Below are 17,527 nucleotides of genomic sequence, written 5' to 3' on the forward strand. Positions count from 1 at the left end.
GTCTGGAGTCAGCGGGACCTGAGTTCAAATATGGCCTCAGACTTAACACTCTTTGCCTCAGTTTCTTCATCTATAAAATGAGCTGAAGGACATGGCAAACTACTCCAGTATCATGGCCAAGAAAACCCCAAATGGGGTCATGAAGAGTTGGACACAGGTGAAATCTCAACCACCACCACCACAACGACCCCCCACCCACCACCACAACCACACTTTTTCCATATCTCTACCTTAAGTAATTAGGAACATCTATCTCCTAAAGTTCCCTTTCATAGTGAGGCAGTAGCCCTGAGGGCTCAAAGGCTTTGCTAGAGGAGCATGTGACTGGGCAGTACCTACCACAATGAAAAGACTTTAGGAACAGGCTCAGAAACAGAACAGAACAGACTCTGGAATGAAAGGATCTGGGTTCAAATTCTACCTCAGACCCTTACTACCTGTGAGACACATCCTCCCAATGCCTCTGTAAAATGAGGATCTTGGGCTAGATGACCTCCAAGTGAAGAGTCAATAAATATATATTAAGTGCCTACTATTATGTGCTGGATGAACTGAGCTCTAAGGATACAAATATAAATAAAAACAAAGATAGCCCCTGCCTTCAAGGAGCTTACAATCTAATGGGGCAAGACGTTGGGCAAAAGGGAACCAAAAAGGGTATGGAGAGGGCAGAGGGAAGGTAACTATTGGAGGCATTCGATCTAATGTTCTATGACCTCTCATCTTGTGACCATGAGTCTGTATACTAGTAATGGCTCAGTGGTTAGAGCTCTTGGACTGGGCTCAGGAAGACCTGACTTCAAACACTCAGTCACTTCCTAGCTGTATGACCCTGGACAAGTCAGCCTCAGTTTCCTCAACTGTAAAATGGGGATAATAAATAACACCAATCTCCTGAGGTTGTTGTCAAAAATCAAATAATATTTTTTTGGGGGGGTTGTTGTTGTTGTTGTTGTTGTTTTTCGCAAAGGGTTATTTTCTTCAAATATCAAAGGCAAACATACAAATTTTTCCCCCAACACCACAGGATCATAACTCCCTTTACCAATACTACCTCAGTCTCTAGTCGGGTGGAGGCATTGGACTCAAAACAGCTCAGTTTCTCCGTAGCACTGATCCCTCAGAGTTCATATCCACATGCGCCATGAATGCCAGATGAACCTGTGTCTCAGTTATCACCAGGCTAAGTTCCCAAAGGCCACTCTCAGAAGTGGCTCCTTGTTCCTCAGGTCATCAGTGCTGCGCTGGCTTTGAAACCCTGGAATGATGAGACAACAAAGGAGGCCCTACCCTCATCATACCTCTCCAGAGAATGGAGCTCTTACAAAAAAGAAAGAGGATGACCCTGACAAGACTTGTTGAATGACTCTAGCTAATCAAAGAGCCTCGTGAGATAATATTTGTAAAGCACTGAGCATGTGCCTGGCACATGGCAACACTCACTATGTGCCAAGTGCATAGCAGCACCCACTGCCAAGCACTGTGCTAAGCTAATTTATACAGGCACTGTATAATTGCTATGGATACAAAGAAAGGCAAAAAACAGTCCCTGCCCTTGAAGAGCTCTTGTTCTAATGGAGGAGACAACATGTAAATAAGGCAAATAAATATAAAATAGATACAAGGTAAATGGGAGAAAATCTCAGCAAGAAAGCACTAGCAATAGGTGGGAGGGATGGGGACCAGGAAAGGCCCCTCTTGTCCTCCCTTCCCCTTCTTTTCCTTCCCCCCAGGCATGGCCAAGCCCATCAAGACAAGAATTCTAGTGGCCAGAGGACAGTGGGGCTGAGCGTCATTTCCTCCCTATAGTCAGCACCTTGCAGCACACCCCTTCCATAACTGTTGCTAAAGTGCAGTGATTTCTGGATGGCTTGGCTCTTGGCTTCACATGGCAGACTGCGGGAATTTTCTTCATGTGGGCCTAGAATCTGGGAATGTCTGTGAGCGTGACATTGAAAACCCAGTGGTCTTGCATGAGAGGCTGCCTCCTCCCTGGACTCTCTAGTATCTTATTCATCTCCTGCAGAAGCCCCAGGGGGAGGGGAAGGCAACAGGGAGACCCCTACATCAAGAAAGAGGAAAACATCAGAACCCAGACCATCCTCCATGACCTTTTCCCTACCTTTTTTGTGTGGGGGGGGCAATGGGGGTTAAGTGACTTGCCCAGGGTCACACAGCTAGTAAGTGTCAAGTGTCTGAGGCTGGATTTGAACTCAGGTCCTCCTGAATCCAGGGCCGGTGCTCTATCCACTGCTCCACCTAGCTGCCCCCCTTTTCCCTACTTTTTTTTTTTTTTAGTGAGGCAATTGGGGTTAAGTGACTTACCCAAGGTCACACAACTAGTAACTGTTAAGTGTCTGAGGCCGGATTTGAACTCAGGTACTCCTGATTCCAGGGGCAGTGCTCTATCCACTGCGCCACCTAGCTGCCCCTTTTCCCTACTTTTTAACAGGTCCCCACCTCAGAGCAGCTGGGCTGTTGCTGAACTCCTCTCCCTTTGCCAACACCCTCTCCCCACATGGCTCCTGGCACCATAGCTGGGCCCTGCTGACCTGGACATGGACAAAAACTCATCTCCCCGGGGCAGCTAGGTGGTGCAGTGGATAGAGTACCAGCCCTGAATTCAGGAGCACCTGAGTTCAAATCCGGCCTCAGACATTTGACACTTACTAGCTATGTGACCCTGGGCAAGTCACTTAACCCCAATTGCCTCACCAAAAAATAAAAAAAATTTTAAAATTAAAAAAAAAAACCCCTCATCTCCCTTGAATTCAATTCAGGGCTGATCAAGGCTGAACAAAACACTCATGTCAGCTTGCTCATCTTCCCCCTTATGACTTACCTTAAATGCCAGTGGGTTCATTTGCCACTGTTTTTTTTTTTTTTTTAGTGAGGCAAGTGGGGTTAAGTGACTTGCCCAGGGTCACACAGTTAGTAAGTGTTAAGTGTCTGAAGCCAGATTTGAACTCAGGTACTCCTGACTCCAGGGCCGGTGCTCTATCCACTGCGCCACCTAGCTGCCCCCTCATTTGCCATTGTTGTCCCCATTCACCCTGAATATTTCTCTACAGAGACTCTACACAGCTACTATAAACTACCTCCATTCCCTTTAAACTCATGATCCACTCCTCTTTGGCTTCACCTCTTTATTTAAAAAAAAAAAAGACTTCCAAGATCCCTTCTCTTTTCTCCTCTCATAGTATCAAAGAGTGAGGTCATCCATTTCTCATCTTATAAATGAGAAAACTCAGGCCCAGACACATGTGACTGCCCAAGGTTACCCAGTTAATAAGTGATGGTCAAGCCAGCATTTGAACCCAAGACTTTTGACTCCAAAGCAGAATACCTGAGGAGAGATGAGACAGTCCAAGTCAAAAAGAGAGCAAGTGTAATCTTCCACAGCAATCAGCAGAGGGATAGGGTCATGAGTGGCCATTTCACTATCAGCCCAGATGAGATACAGAGACCCAGGCTCCAAAAAGAAATTGATGAGGGGTAAGAAGGGCACAACTGTTTCCCAAATCCTTAATGAGAGCAAGTGGCCCTTCTACTCTGAGGCTGTCTGGAGGCAACAGATAAAAATGGTAAACCTGGGCCCCTGGACTTTTGGGCTGACTCATCATGCTGAAGGAGTTGAACTATATGTTTTAAAAAGGAAGAGGTATGTTTGACCTCTTGGTGGAAGGCGTGGTACAATTCTAGATTATCTGGTTACCTGGGTAGTTTTTCTTATATCTGTATTTGCCTATGTTGTGTCTATCTCTTGGGTTCATCCCTTGGAATGTCACATGCATTGGGCTGTGCTGTAAGATGCTTGAGGTCTTAGGCAAAGAAGATGCCAAAGGGCTGGGCAAGAATGACTTTGGATCCCAAGGTTAGCAACAACTCTTCTGAACATTACTGGCTTTGCCTACAGTACCCTGATGATACCCTTCTCTCATAAATCTCAGTTGGCTTCAATGACATTTTATAAAGAATTATCTCAAAAATCTGAATCTCTAGCCCTGATTTCTTCTTAGTGACCATTACGTATCTCCTCAGATACTTTCATAAGCATTTTTTTTTTTTAGTGAGGCAATTGGGGTTAAGTGACTTGCCCAGGGTCACACAGCTAGTGAGTGTTAAGTGTCTGAGGCTGGATTTGAACTCAGGTACTCCTGATTCCAGGGCCGGTGCTCTATCCACTGCACCACCTAGCTGCCCCCATAAGCATTTTTAATGTCAACATAATCACAACCTGTCAAAACCTGTCATAATCTGGTTCCCCAAACAGGTTCACTTTACTTTGGTCCCCTGGGACCAAAACCTCTAAGTCATCTTTGATTTTACTATCCCTCTGCTCCTACATCCCATCAATCACTAAGTTTAATCTATTTTGGTTGATCTCTCTCTCATCTCTCTGGCATGTCCTATTCCGACTGTCCCTGCCCTGGTTTATACCCTTAAGACTAAAAATATAAACTATACTCTCTCCATTATAATCCATTTTACATTACATTATAATCCATTATAATCTTACATTTGGTGTTGTTCAGTCATTTTCAGTCATATCTGACTCTTTGTGACCCCATTTAAGGTTTTCTTGGCAAAGATACTGGAGTGGTTTCCCGTTTCCTTCTCTGGTTCATGATTTACAGATGAGGAAACTGAGGCAAACAGAGTGAAGTAACTTGCCCAGAGTCACACAGCTAGTAAGTACCTGAGGCTGAACTTGAACTCAGTTCTTCTTTTCTCCAAGCCTGGCACTCTATCCACTGCTCCACTTAGCTACCCTCTCATGCACCACCTAGTTAGGAAGCCTATATTCATTTGGAGATACATTGATCTGATCAAGAAAGCATTAAAATGGGGGCAGCTAGATGGCGCAGTGGTTAAAGCACCGGCCCTGGATTCAGGAGTACCTGAGTTCAAATCCGGCCTCAGACACTTGACACTTACTAGCTGTGTGACCCTGGGCAAGTCACTTAACCCCCATTGCCTAAAAAAAAAAAAAAAAAAAAAAAGCATTAAAATGGAAAATAAAGGTAGAGATAGCAAACTACCCATATCCATGAGCTAAGGTAAGATATAAAATAGAATTATAGATATAAATATATAGATATAAAGCTGCAAAGAATGTTGAAGGCTCTCATTTACCAGAAGAAGACCGTATTGTTCCAAAGCACAAAGGAGCAGGAACCATGAAGGATGCTTCAGAACTCCCAAGCAGTGTTACTGAAGAAGGTCAGGCTTTAGCAGAAGAGAGAGACATGGGAATCCTGCCACTTTGGAGGGCCATGGTTTCCCTCAGACCAGAAAAGTTAAGTAGAACACTAGGGATCGAATATCCAGAAGATGTCTGAGCCAGAGTCTGAACTGAAGTTTTCCTGACTCCAAGACCAGTGTCATTCCCACAATGGGATGTTCCTTCTCAACAACAAAAAATAACAGGTAGGATATGAGCAGATAGGATATAAGCAGTCACAAGGTCCATGGGAGACAAGAAGAGAGGTATGGTCTATTTATGGCCTCAGAAGTGGACCTCAAAAACATCACTATACCCAAGGATCTAAAAGATGGGAGGAATATTGGATCCCACCGAACCCAACCTGTACCTAAAATTGTCCTTTACTCTAAGTTCAATGACTTTCAGGTACTTAATAAATATTTACTGATTGATTTATTGACTGATAGATTCCTCCCCAGGCCACCTATTCCACTGCTGGACAGCTTCAATCAAAAGGAAGCTTTTCCATAAATCACAATTAAATTTGCCTTTATGTGATTTCCATCCATTGCTCTTAGTTCTAAGATGCAATAGAATGGGATTCAAGACTGGGTTATGCTGTTTGAGGAGGATATCTTATTAGAATGAAGCCTATTAGATAAATGAGATGGTAGAATGGCATTATTTATTAAGTTATACTACTGTGAGGAAACCTATGAACTGAAAGGGGGAACATTTGGCACCAAGCATTTGGAAGAGAATCAATGGAGGGAGAAACTGAAATGGTATTATGGTAGGAGTATATTCCAGACCACCGAGCCAGAAGGAGGAAATGGATGATGAACCCTGAAAGTGGATCATAAAACTGTCAAGGAAGAATGATATAAAAGTGGCAAGGGACTACTACTATCCACATGTGCTGAAATTTTCTCTCTTAAAAGCAGAGCAGCTGAAAAAAAATATTTGACTTGCTTTAATAATAAGTTCATTCTTGGTAGAGGAAATAGCCCAGAGAACTACGATTCTGGTTTTAATTCTTAACAATAAGGAGGAAAGGACTATTGAAATAAGTAAAAATGAATTTAAATAAGTGGCTAGAACCTTGGAGGAAATGACCCATGCTGTCTTGGATTTCTTGATCAATAAGGATGAGAAAAGAAAGCAAAATGGGATGAACACCCCAAATTTGAGAAGAATGAATTCACAGGGGTCAAGGTTGGTAGACTCCCATTAGCAGAAAAGTCTATAAAGGAAGTCAGTTCAAGGTGGTGTGTGCACACCAAAGAGGGAAACATTGTTCACTGTGAGCCCACATGGGGTCATCAAGGATAAATCATTCTAGATTAATTTCATTTCCTTTTTTAAAATAGGATATTGATTAGGGGATTAGGGGAAAGCCATAGGCATAGTATTTCTGGATTTTAACAAGGCATTTGACAAGCTCTCACAGGATACTCATGGACAGTATGGAAGGACTTGGGTAGGATAGAATTGCCAGGTAGATTTGGAACTAGGTGATTAATGGATTGGTGTCAGCCTCAGGAGGATTCTCTAGTAGAGTGCCACAGGGCTATTTGGCCAAGCTCTAGTCAACATGTTTATCAGTGATTTTGATAAAGGCGTAGATGTCATGCTTATCAATTTTGTGAACACGGGCGGGGGTGGGGGGGAATAGCTGGCGTGTTGAAGGACAAGATTCTGACAGGTTAGAATGATGCACTAGATCAAAGAAGAAATGCATTCAGGGTAAGCATGAAGTCTTTCAATTAGATTTTAAAATCATCTGTTCAAACCAGGAGAACATTGTACACAGTAACAGTAACATTGTGTGATGATCAACTGTGATAGATTTAGCTCTTCTCAGCAATACAATGATCCAAGACAGTTCCAAAGAACTCATGATGGAAAATGTTCTACACATCCAGAAGAAAGAACTGTGGATTCTGAATGCAGATGGAACCAGACTGTTTCTACTTTTGTTTTTTGGGTTTGTTTGGGGTCTTTTTGAGGCTTTTCCCTTTTGTTCTGATTCTTCTTTTACAAAATGGCTAATGCAGAAATGTTTAATGTGATGGTACATATATAACCTATATCAGATTGCTTTCTGTCTTGGGGAGGGGAGAGGGAACAGAGGGTGGGAAAAAATTTGGAAATAATAATCTTATGAAAACAAATGTTGAAAACTATCTTTACATGTAACCAGAAAATAATTAAAAAATACTTTTATGGTAATTAAAAAAATAAAGTAGAAAAAAATCATATATTCAAACTTACTAGCCACTTACTAGCTACAGGTAAAGTCACTCAACTTCATTCAGCCTTGGTAAAATAGGGATAAAAGTAGTATCTACCTTCAGGAGTTATGAGGATCAAATGAGATGATAGCTGTGAAGTGTTCTGTAAATCTTAAAGTGCTCTATATATACTAGATATTGTTAGTTATTATTTTAAAATGTGGAAGGGTACCACAAGATAGCAGTTGATATGAAAGAGGCCTGGAAATTTATTTTTTCCCCAATTACATGTAAAAACAATTTTTAATGTCTATTTTTGAAACATAGTGGTCCAAATTCTCTTCCTCCCTCCCCACCCCCTTTAAGAACTCAAGTAAATTCAATATAAATTATACCTGTGTAGTCATGCAAAATATTTCCATATTAGTCAGGTTGTGAAAGAAAAAAAAACTTAAGAAAAAGAAAATAAAAAATATGCTTCAAACTGTATTCAGACACCATCAGTTCTTTCTCTAGAAATGGATCACATTTTTCATAAGTCCTTCAGAGTTGTCTTGGATCACTGTGTTGCTGAGAACAGCTAACTTATTTACCCCTGATCATCTTACAATATTGCTGTTACTTTGTATATAGTACATCTCACTTGGCATCAGCTCCTGTAAGTCTTTCCAGGTTTTTCTGAGAGCATCCTGCTCATCATTTCTTATAGCATAATAGTGTTCCCATATAATCTCATCCCACAATTTGTTCAGCCATTCCCCAGTTGATGGGCATCTCCTCAATTTCAAATTCTTTGTACCAGAAAAGGGCTACCATAAATATTTTTGTACATATAGGTCCTTTAACGTTTGGGTTTTTTTTTTTTTCATCTCTTTTTGGATAGCGACCCAGTAGTGGTATTATTAGGTCAAAGAGTATCCATAGTGTTTTGGAGGCCTGGAAATTTTAATGTACACAAAGCTCAACAGAGTCAGGACATGTGCTAACTGTATGACCCTGGATGAGTCATTTTACATCTTAATGCTTTAGGATATTCTCTAAGACTATAAGTTACAGAGTTCATGCTAACCCGTATTGGAAGATGTTTCCCCATAGAGGAGTCACAATGAAATCATTGAAGCCAGCAGTATGATATAGTAACCAAGAGAGCTGACATGATAAGCTTGGTGTCCTCCCTCAAGCTTCCCCAGTAAGAACACAAATAGAGTGTTTCATCCAGTTGGAGTCAAGACCTTTCAAGATGGCCATTAACAAGCTGAGCACCTTTTGAGCAGAGTGACCAGGAGGGTGGAGGAGCTCAAAGTTCTGCCCTAAATAGAGGATATGGAGCCCAGAGAAAAGAAGCCTTGGCTGGGGCAGCTAGGTGGCACAGTGGATAAAGCACTGGCCCTGGCTTCAGGAGGACCTGAGTTCAAATCCAACCTCAGACCCTTGACACTTAATGGCTGTGTGACCGTGGACAAGTCACTTAACCCTCATTGTCCCGCTCCCCCCAAAAAAAGCCTATATCTGTTTGTGCCTGAATAAAAATAAAGCCTATTTTCAAAAAATAAAAATGAAATAAAATAAATAAAAAAGAAGCCTTGGGGAGGACAGGATCCAAACCTCAAGTATTTAAGGGCTCTTAGGAGGATGAGGCATTAGTCATGTTCTTCTTGGCCTTAACGAGTATTTATCCAGCACCCATTGGATGCAAAGCAATGTACTTATAATGTACATTATATAAAAGTACTGGAGATACAAAGAAAGGGAAGAACTGGGAGCAGTAAGCAGAAAATGAAAATATTTTTACTTAATATAATGATAATAATAACAACCATAACTAACATTTATATAGCTCTATGTGCCAAGCATCTGTGCTATGGGTTTTTTTGTTTGTTTTTTGTTGTTTTTTCGGGGATATGGGGGTTAAGTGACTTGCCCAGGGTCACACAGCTAGTAAGTGTCAAATGTCTGAGGCTGGATTTGAACTCAGGTCCTCCTGAATCCAAGGTCGGTGCTCTATCCACTGCACCACCCAGCCGCCCCTGTGCTATGTTTTATAAATATTGCCTTATTTGATCCTCATTTGACATCATCATCATCATCAATGAATATAACACTTTAAGGTTTACAAAGAGCTTTGGAAATATTGTCTCGTTTAACCTCAAAACAATCCTAAGAGGAAATTGTTATTATGCCAATTTTCTTTTGTTTGTTTGTTTGCTTGTTTTGGTTTTGGGGGACAATGAGGGTTAAGTGATTTGCCCAGGGTCACACAGCTAGTGTCAAACATCTGAGGCTGGATTTGAACTCAGGTCCTCCTGAATTCAGGGTCAGTGCTTTATCCACTGCATCACCTAGCTGCCCCTGCCCATTTTCTAAATGAGGAAACTGAGGCCAATGTGCCCTAGAGTCACATGGCTAGGAAGTGTCAGGCCAGGAAAGCTTCCCAATAATTAGAGGGATCCAAAAATAACATCTGTTGTCTCAGGAGATGGTGAGCTCCCCATGACTGGAATTCTTCAAGGAGAAGAACGTTGCACTAGGACTTTTGGGACATGCTATAAAGTCATGAAGCTTTGCGAGGCTTATTGGGTCATAGAAGAGTCACAAGCCAAAGAAACTGGTTTTCTTGCCTTTTATCAAGGATGGAATTCCATTCTAGGGTGGAATTAGGAGGCACAGAAAGGGTACAAGTCCCCTTCAAGAAAGTACCCAGTGTCCTGACCATTGCATCGGGCTCAAGGGGCTCCTTGGTGCTTGTCCAGGATCGAGATGGCATTGGTGGGTAGGCAAAGGAAATTGAGCTACATTTGGCATCAAAGGGCATGGGTTCAGATGCTTGCTCAGCCACCTATTCTTTGTGAGACCTTGGATAAATCACTTAACTAGTCTTCCTCAGTTCCCTTACCTGTAAAATGAGGGCATTGTATGGACTAGGGCAATCTTTGAATCAGTTCCCTTTCACCTCTAAATCTGTGGTTCCATTATTCTAGGCAATTTGGAAAGGGGAGGAATAGGGGGTAATGATGCCCATCTCCCCCCTTTTCATATGGGGTCTTCTCTCACATTTTGTATCCTCCTAGAAGTAGTTTTCCAGCCTCTATTTAATTTTCCGATTTAATTAATTTCCTGTTGTCTATATTTCCCTTGTTACACCAGAGGGTTCGTCTGTCTTATATTATAAATGCCTTGAAGATAGCAGCCAGGTCTGTCTGTGCAGCCTCATAGATGAGTGTGAAATAGATGCATTGGACATGTCTGGGGAGGGGAGGCTCTGATCTTAACCATCAGGAGGTCTGGGTTTGAATCTTGTATCTGACAGTAACTAGCTAGCAATGTGACCTTAGACAGTCACTTACATTTCCTAAGGCTATTTCCTTATCTGTTAATCCAAGGTGATAATACTTTCAAGTCCTTATTGTCCATCACAGGATGGCTGAGAGGAGAGTGGTTTTTAAACTTCAAAGTACTGCAAAAATAGGAGTGTTTGTTACGGTATTGTAATGGCCGGGCTTGGGCTGGATGCATTCCTGAGTAAATGCATCTCCTCCTCTATTTTGCAGAGATGGAAAATTGCATATACCACCAGACTTAGTGGATATGTCCATTCGTTTTGCTAAACTCCATTTTTTCCTAAAATAATTTTAAATTTGAATAAGGAAATGTAAATTTTTGTTATGGAAAGATGACTGAGTCCAGAGCCACAACTGGGCATTTTCTTCCCTGAGGGGAGACCATCCAACTTCAGGAACAGTTACATGGGGAGAATCACTGCCTAAGAGAGCCCTTGCCCTTTTGGGGGTTGGGGGAAAAGCAAGTCCCTGGTTGGATGTGTCATAGAGATGGAGCCCTAAGGGTTAGGATGCCGGCCAGTGACAGTGGTCACCAAGGGAAGGAGTCACCTTTGCCCCTATATGTTGGCGCCTTGGGCCAAACCCTCATTTGCCCATGCTCAGTTATGGCTCTGAGGGAGGCTTACAAATCTCTGAACCTCCCCCAATCCCTTCATTTGTATTCTCCCCACACCCCCAGGCTCAGATCACACAGACCCACGGTTAAAATCCTCCCTACTACGAGTGCCCTCAGAGTAGACCTTCACCCACGCTCCCACCCACATGCCCTTACCTAGATCATGCCATGCAGTCATTTGGAGGGGAGGGAGAAATGGGAGAATCAAAGTCAACCTTCATCCTTGCCTTCATCATCACCCATGCTTACCTACCATCACTCACGCTCACTTTCTCACTTTTACTACCCTACCTTTCACACTCCAGCCTATACCCTCACCCAGGACCACGCCCACATTGATGCCCACACCCTGATTCAGGCCCAGGCTTTTGCCCAGGCCACAATCCCAGAATGCTTTGAAGAGCCACATGGCCAAGGAGTTTGAAGTTGTCGTCCCCACTCGTGCCTGGGCCCTGAGGGGGATGCCAGCCAGGCAGGGGCGGGGGTGGGGGGAGAGGACTGGCAGAGGGAGGGAGAAGGGAAGCGGCTTCCAAACTCCAGATGCAGCAGTTAAAAAGAGGACAGAGGCAATGATCCTTCAAATTGCCACATCTGTATAATCTGCCTTTTATTTTCTGCTTCATGAACCTTTATTTCCTATTATTTATTCACCTCCCCGCCCTCCCCTCCCCCGCCTCCTCTCCTCGTTAGCGGGCGACATGCTCAGATGGGCCCTGCCAATGTCCCAGCCCCCAAGCCCTCCTGCCTCCCTCCCCTCAGCTCCCTGACCCTGGGGCCCTATGCACCTGCTCTTCTCAGCCCCAGCTCCCTCCCAGCAGGCCCTGGTGCAGGCCAACTTGGGAGAGATGCTGGTGATAGTTGGAAGAGGCTGGCCTGCCCTGACCCTTCCTGCCATGGTCCCCACCACACAGGGGGCCATGGCCAAGAACCAAAGCACCCTGGAACTCCTTGGTCAAGTGAGACAACAATCTCCTCCTGGGATCCAATCTAGCCTCTGACACTGGCTACAGTTACTTTTCTTCATTGTGCCTCAGTTTACTCCTCTGTAAAATGGGAAAGGCAGAAGAAATTATCTCTAGGGTACCTTTCCTGTCTAAATCTATAACCCTACAATAATTAAATAATAATAATAATAGTTAACATTTAGGGGCAGCTAGGTGGCACCGTGGATAGAGCACTGGCCCTGGATTCAGGAGGACCCGAGTTCAAATCCAGCCTCAGACACTTAATACTTACTAGTTGTGTGACCCTGGGCAAGTCACTTAACCCCAATTGCCTCACCAAAAAAAAAGTTAACATTTATATATGACTACCATGTGCCAGGCACTGTGCTAAGTGCTTTACAATTAATCTAATTTGATCCTCACAAGAACTTTTGGACAAAGATGCTAATTTTATGATCCCCATTTGACAAATGAGGAAACTGAGGCAAACAGGGTTAAGTGACTTGCCCAGAGTCACACAGGTAGTAAGTGTCTGAGGTCACATTTGAACTCAGATCTTCTTGACTCCAGTCCAAGAACTGTCATCACCATACCACCTGGCTGACCTACTTTCTCCTTCCCATTCTGTCAGCTCATTCTCTCACCTGTTCTCTTCCTGCTCCCTCCATCTTATGCCCTTCCTTGCCCCCCCCATACTCTATCCAGATCTCTCCCCATATTCCATCTCTACTTTCTGCTTACCTTGGGATTGCAAACACAGGGGGGTGAGGACTAGGTCTGACCACTCTGGGTATAAGTAGACAGTAACAAACTGGGGAAAAGAGAAGGGTGGCTGAGGGGAAGCTAATACCTGGGAATGAGTTGGGCACATTCCAGTATCTGTACCCTGAGAATGCCTGGAAATGGGGATTACATGTGAACATACTCTCCATCAGACCCATTAGGGAAGTATAGTGGAAAGAGCATTGGCTCTGGCTTTCCACTGGGCAGACCAGGGTTCAAATCCTGCCTCTTTTGCTTACCTTCAGTCACCAAATATGTATTAGGTGTCTGCTATATGCCAGGCACTGTCCTAAGTGATGAGTTCAAAGGAAGGCAAAACAATAATGCCTGCCTTCAAGGAGCTCACAGTCCAATGGGAGAGAGGATAGGTTAATTACTGGGTTCAAACAAGATATATGTTGCTGTTGTAGTTCACTCTTTGTTTTCACAGAGGACCAATGATATCACAGATGACATTTGGACTTGTAGGTGAATTGAATTTAAGTGAGGCACAGTTATACAAAGTCATCAGCCTCATTCTCTCTTCTGGAGTCATCAAAGTCCAGTGGCAGGACATCAAGATGACGGGCAATGGCCCAGAATGCAGTGGATGACCTTGGCATCATACATGTCTGACCAACTTCTAAGCATTCCAGGAGCCTTCATGGCCATTGGAACAAATTGTTCTCCTCCACCCAGATGTAGCCTTCGCATGATTGAGGTAGACACCCCCTTACCTCACACACCTATCAATTACCTTCAACCTCATTTAGCCCATCTTCCAAGATGGTTTACAGAGGTGTGGCCACTGCATGTGCTACAGCCTCTGGAAGCCATTCAGGGTAGATGGAAGGCAACAGAGAAGGGAAGGCATTAGCAGCTGGAAGGCCTGGGGAAGGCCTCCTGGAGTAGGTAGAATTTGAGCTGAGTCTTCAAGGCAGTCAAAAAAACTAGAAGGCAGAATGGGGGAGGGGCGAAGCACTCCAAGAGGGGGTGGGGTACAGTTTGTGTGAAGGCTTGGAGACGATGGAATGTTGTGTTGGAGGAACTGCAAGAAGGTTCACGTGGAGAGACCACAGAGTTAGTGATGGAGAGGAAGTCAGGAGAAGACTGGCAAGGTGAGAAGAGGCCGGGTTATGAAGGGCTTTGAATGCCAAATGAACAAAGGAGTTTACACGTGACCCTCAAGGTCAGAGGGAGGCACCTTGAGCAAATCACTCCATCTCCCCAGATCTCCCTGGAGGCCTGAGCTGGCTTTGCTCATCAGTCACTTTCCTCTTAAGTGATTTGCCTCATCAGTAAAATGAGAAGGTTGGACCAGATTACCCCGAAGGTCCCTTCTCAGTCTCATTTTAGAATTGGGGACTGGAAGAAACAGCAAGGTCAAGCCCTCGTTTGACAGAAAAGGAAAATGAGAATCAGAAAGCAAAGTGATTTGTCCAGTGTAGATACTAAAGAGTCAGGTCAAGATTCAAACCCAGGTCTTCTGGCTTCAAACTCCATGCTCTTTGCAAAGCCCCATGATGATCCCTTCCCTCTCTTCCCACTGCCTTCCTCTCTCTCTCCCTTTCCCCCTCCCTTCCCTATTTCTCCACTCCAAATTCTGAGAAATGGGAACAGGAAGGAAGTATTATGAAATGACCAACTTTAGACCCATCTGTGTAGATATAGGGGTGAGAGTGGGATGGGGGATGGGGATGAATGTGGGGTTAGAACAGAAGAGGAAACCATGAGGCAATGTGCTATCATGGATTCACAGTGTTTGAGAGGTGAGAGGCACCTCAGCGGCCATTTGGTCCAACCCCTACACTAACCCCACTAGAACATACTGGAGAAGGGAATGTCCAGCTTCTGATAGGAGACCTCGAGGAGGGAGACACCACCTCTCAAGGCACCTCCCATCAGAAAGTTTTCCCAACAGCAAGCTTTAGTTTTCTTCTCTGCACCAATGGCTCCTGATTCTGTCCTCTGGGACCAAATTGGGGAAAGAGTGCTGCATCTGTACTCTGAGGCATTAGGTTCAAATCCTGACTCTGCTGCTTTCCACCTAGGTGACCTTGGGCAAGTCACAGCCCCTCGGGGCTTCCATTTCCTCAGCTGCAAAAGGAAAAGAGGTTTCATTTGATGACTGTTAAGATTCACTTCCACCTCTAAATCTAGGATCCAATGCTGGAGATTAGTCATGTTCATGTGGCTCCTCCCATGTCTGTTCATTCCATCCTGGCTCAGTTACCCACCTCAGTTCCCAGATCATCTCTGGGAAGAACCTGTCAGTTTATACAGAATTGCTCTTGTTATCGTTGAGTCATTTTTCAGGCACATCCAACTCTTCATGACCCCATTTGGAGTTTTCTTGGCAAAGATACTGAGTGGCTTGCTGTTCCCTTCTCCAGCTCATTTGACAGATGAGGAAACTGAGGCAAACAGGGTGAAGTGACTTGCCCAGGGTCACACAGCTAAGAAAGAAGTGTCTGAGGACAGATTTGAACTCAGGAAGATGAGTCTTCCTGATTCCAAGCCCAGGGCTCTATCCACTTCACCACCTAGCTGCCCCCTTATACCAAATACAAACATTCAATTGGGCTACCCCTTATGGGTAGCTCCTTGATAGGGAGTAGAGAGGATTTCTGTTAAGTCTGGGGGAAGAATCAGGAGTTGGCTTGATGAGGGCTGCTGCAACCCTCAAATGTCCCTACAAGATCATTTCTGTTTCAAAAGCCTGAATTGGAATCTGCTCCAGCTACCTGACCCAGAGAACAGATGTATTGAGAATTTCTTTGCTAGCCTAACTCAGGACCAGGACAATCTACCTGGTTTTCCAATGCCCACCTTCTCTCCCCCGCCCCAGCATTGGGGGCTTTGGGACAGGAAGGAGGGAGGAGATGCCTCCCCAGGCACTCAACTACCTCCCCAGCCAAGACTGAATTTCCAAGAGTGGCACTTGTGGAGATAAAAGAATGGAAACAAACATTTATTAAGCCAGTCACTGTTAAGAGCTTTATAAATATTACCTCATTTGGCCCTCCCAGCCACCCTGGGAGTAAGGAATTATCATTATCCTCATTTTACAGTTGAGAAAACTGAGGTAAACAGAGGTTAAGCGACTTGCCCAGGGTCACACAGCTAGGAAGCATCTGAGGCTGGATTGGGATCTTTCTGACCTCTAGGTTCAGCGTTCTATCTACTGTGCCGCCTAGCTGCCTCTAGATGCAACTACTTGGGCGATGAGATCCCTGGATTGGGCATTGAAGGATACCCAGATCCTGGTCCCAGCCATGCCACTAATTAGCTGTGATCTTGGGAAAGTCACTTCAACCCCAGGGCTCAATTTTCTCATCTGTTATATGGTACGGTTAGACTAAAATCAGCAATGATTGATAAAACCCAGGCTCCTTAAGGATAAATTTTTTTTGCAATCTGCTTAACTCAGACATTTGTCCCATACTTGTTTGTTGACGTATAATTCATTTCGTTCACGTATCTGTTGAGCATCTGTTTGTTTTCTTCCCCCATCAGACTGTGAGTTACGTGAGGGCAGAGATTGTCTTTAGCCTCTTGTTGAATCCCTCGTGCCGAAGCATAGTTCCTGGTACATAATAAGCACGTAATCACTGTTTGTGGATTTGATTGATTGGGGAAAAATGAAAGGGTAAAATTAAATAACCCTTAAGTTTCCTTCCAGTCCTCACCTGATTCAGTAAGTGCAGAATCAGGATTTTCAAGCAGATTTTTTTTTTACCAGTACTTTTTTTTACAGATGGGGAAACTAAGACCCAGAGGGGCCAATTGCCCTTCCCAAAGTCACTCAACTCATTAGAGTGGAATCCAGGTCTCCCAACTGGAAGCAACGTTTTTGTATTTCGCCAGGCTGTCTCCCTCCCCCCACCCGCCCCCCTCCGCACTCCCAGTGGAGATTTGCCCCTGATTCTTATGAACGCCCAGCTCGATTGCTAATGGCATTATTATTATTACCGTAATTAATGGGACCTAATAACTCCCACAAATCTAGCCCATTACGGAATAATATGCAGAATCGGCCCCTTTCCCATATCGTTAGCGAATCTATGATCTGAGGGAGGGAGGGAAGTTCGGCAAATTGGAAATGGGGAGGAAACCGTTTTCTTTGATGTATATATTAAAGGGGGGAAAAATCATGTCATAAATAGAGGTTTTCAGCAGCTCTTGCCAGGATGCTGTCGTTCTTCCCTTCTCTCCCTTTCTCCTTCCTTCTTTCTTTGCTGAAGAGATGAGGACCCGTTGGTACCCCATGCATCTATTTTCCGGGCAATTTATTTCTTTCTGCATATAAGGTGCGGGGAGGAGGGGGATAACGGGGAGGATTCTTTCATAGAAGAGGTTCCACTGAGAGGCCTCTTGGCAGGCCAGTCCCTGGTGTCCCCACCTTATGACCCAAAGTGAAGGGGTTG

This window comes from Dromiciops gliroides, chromosome 2 (assembly GCF_019393635.1).
Source record: "Dromiciops gliroides isolate mDroGli1 chromosome 2, mDroGli1.pri, whole genome shotgun sequence".
NCBI lineage: Eukaryota > Metazoa > Chordata > Mammalia > Microbiotheria > Microbiotheriidae > Dromiciops > Dromiciops gliroides.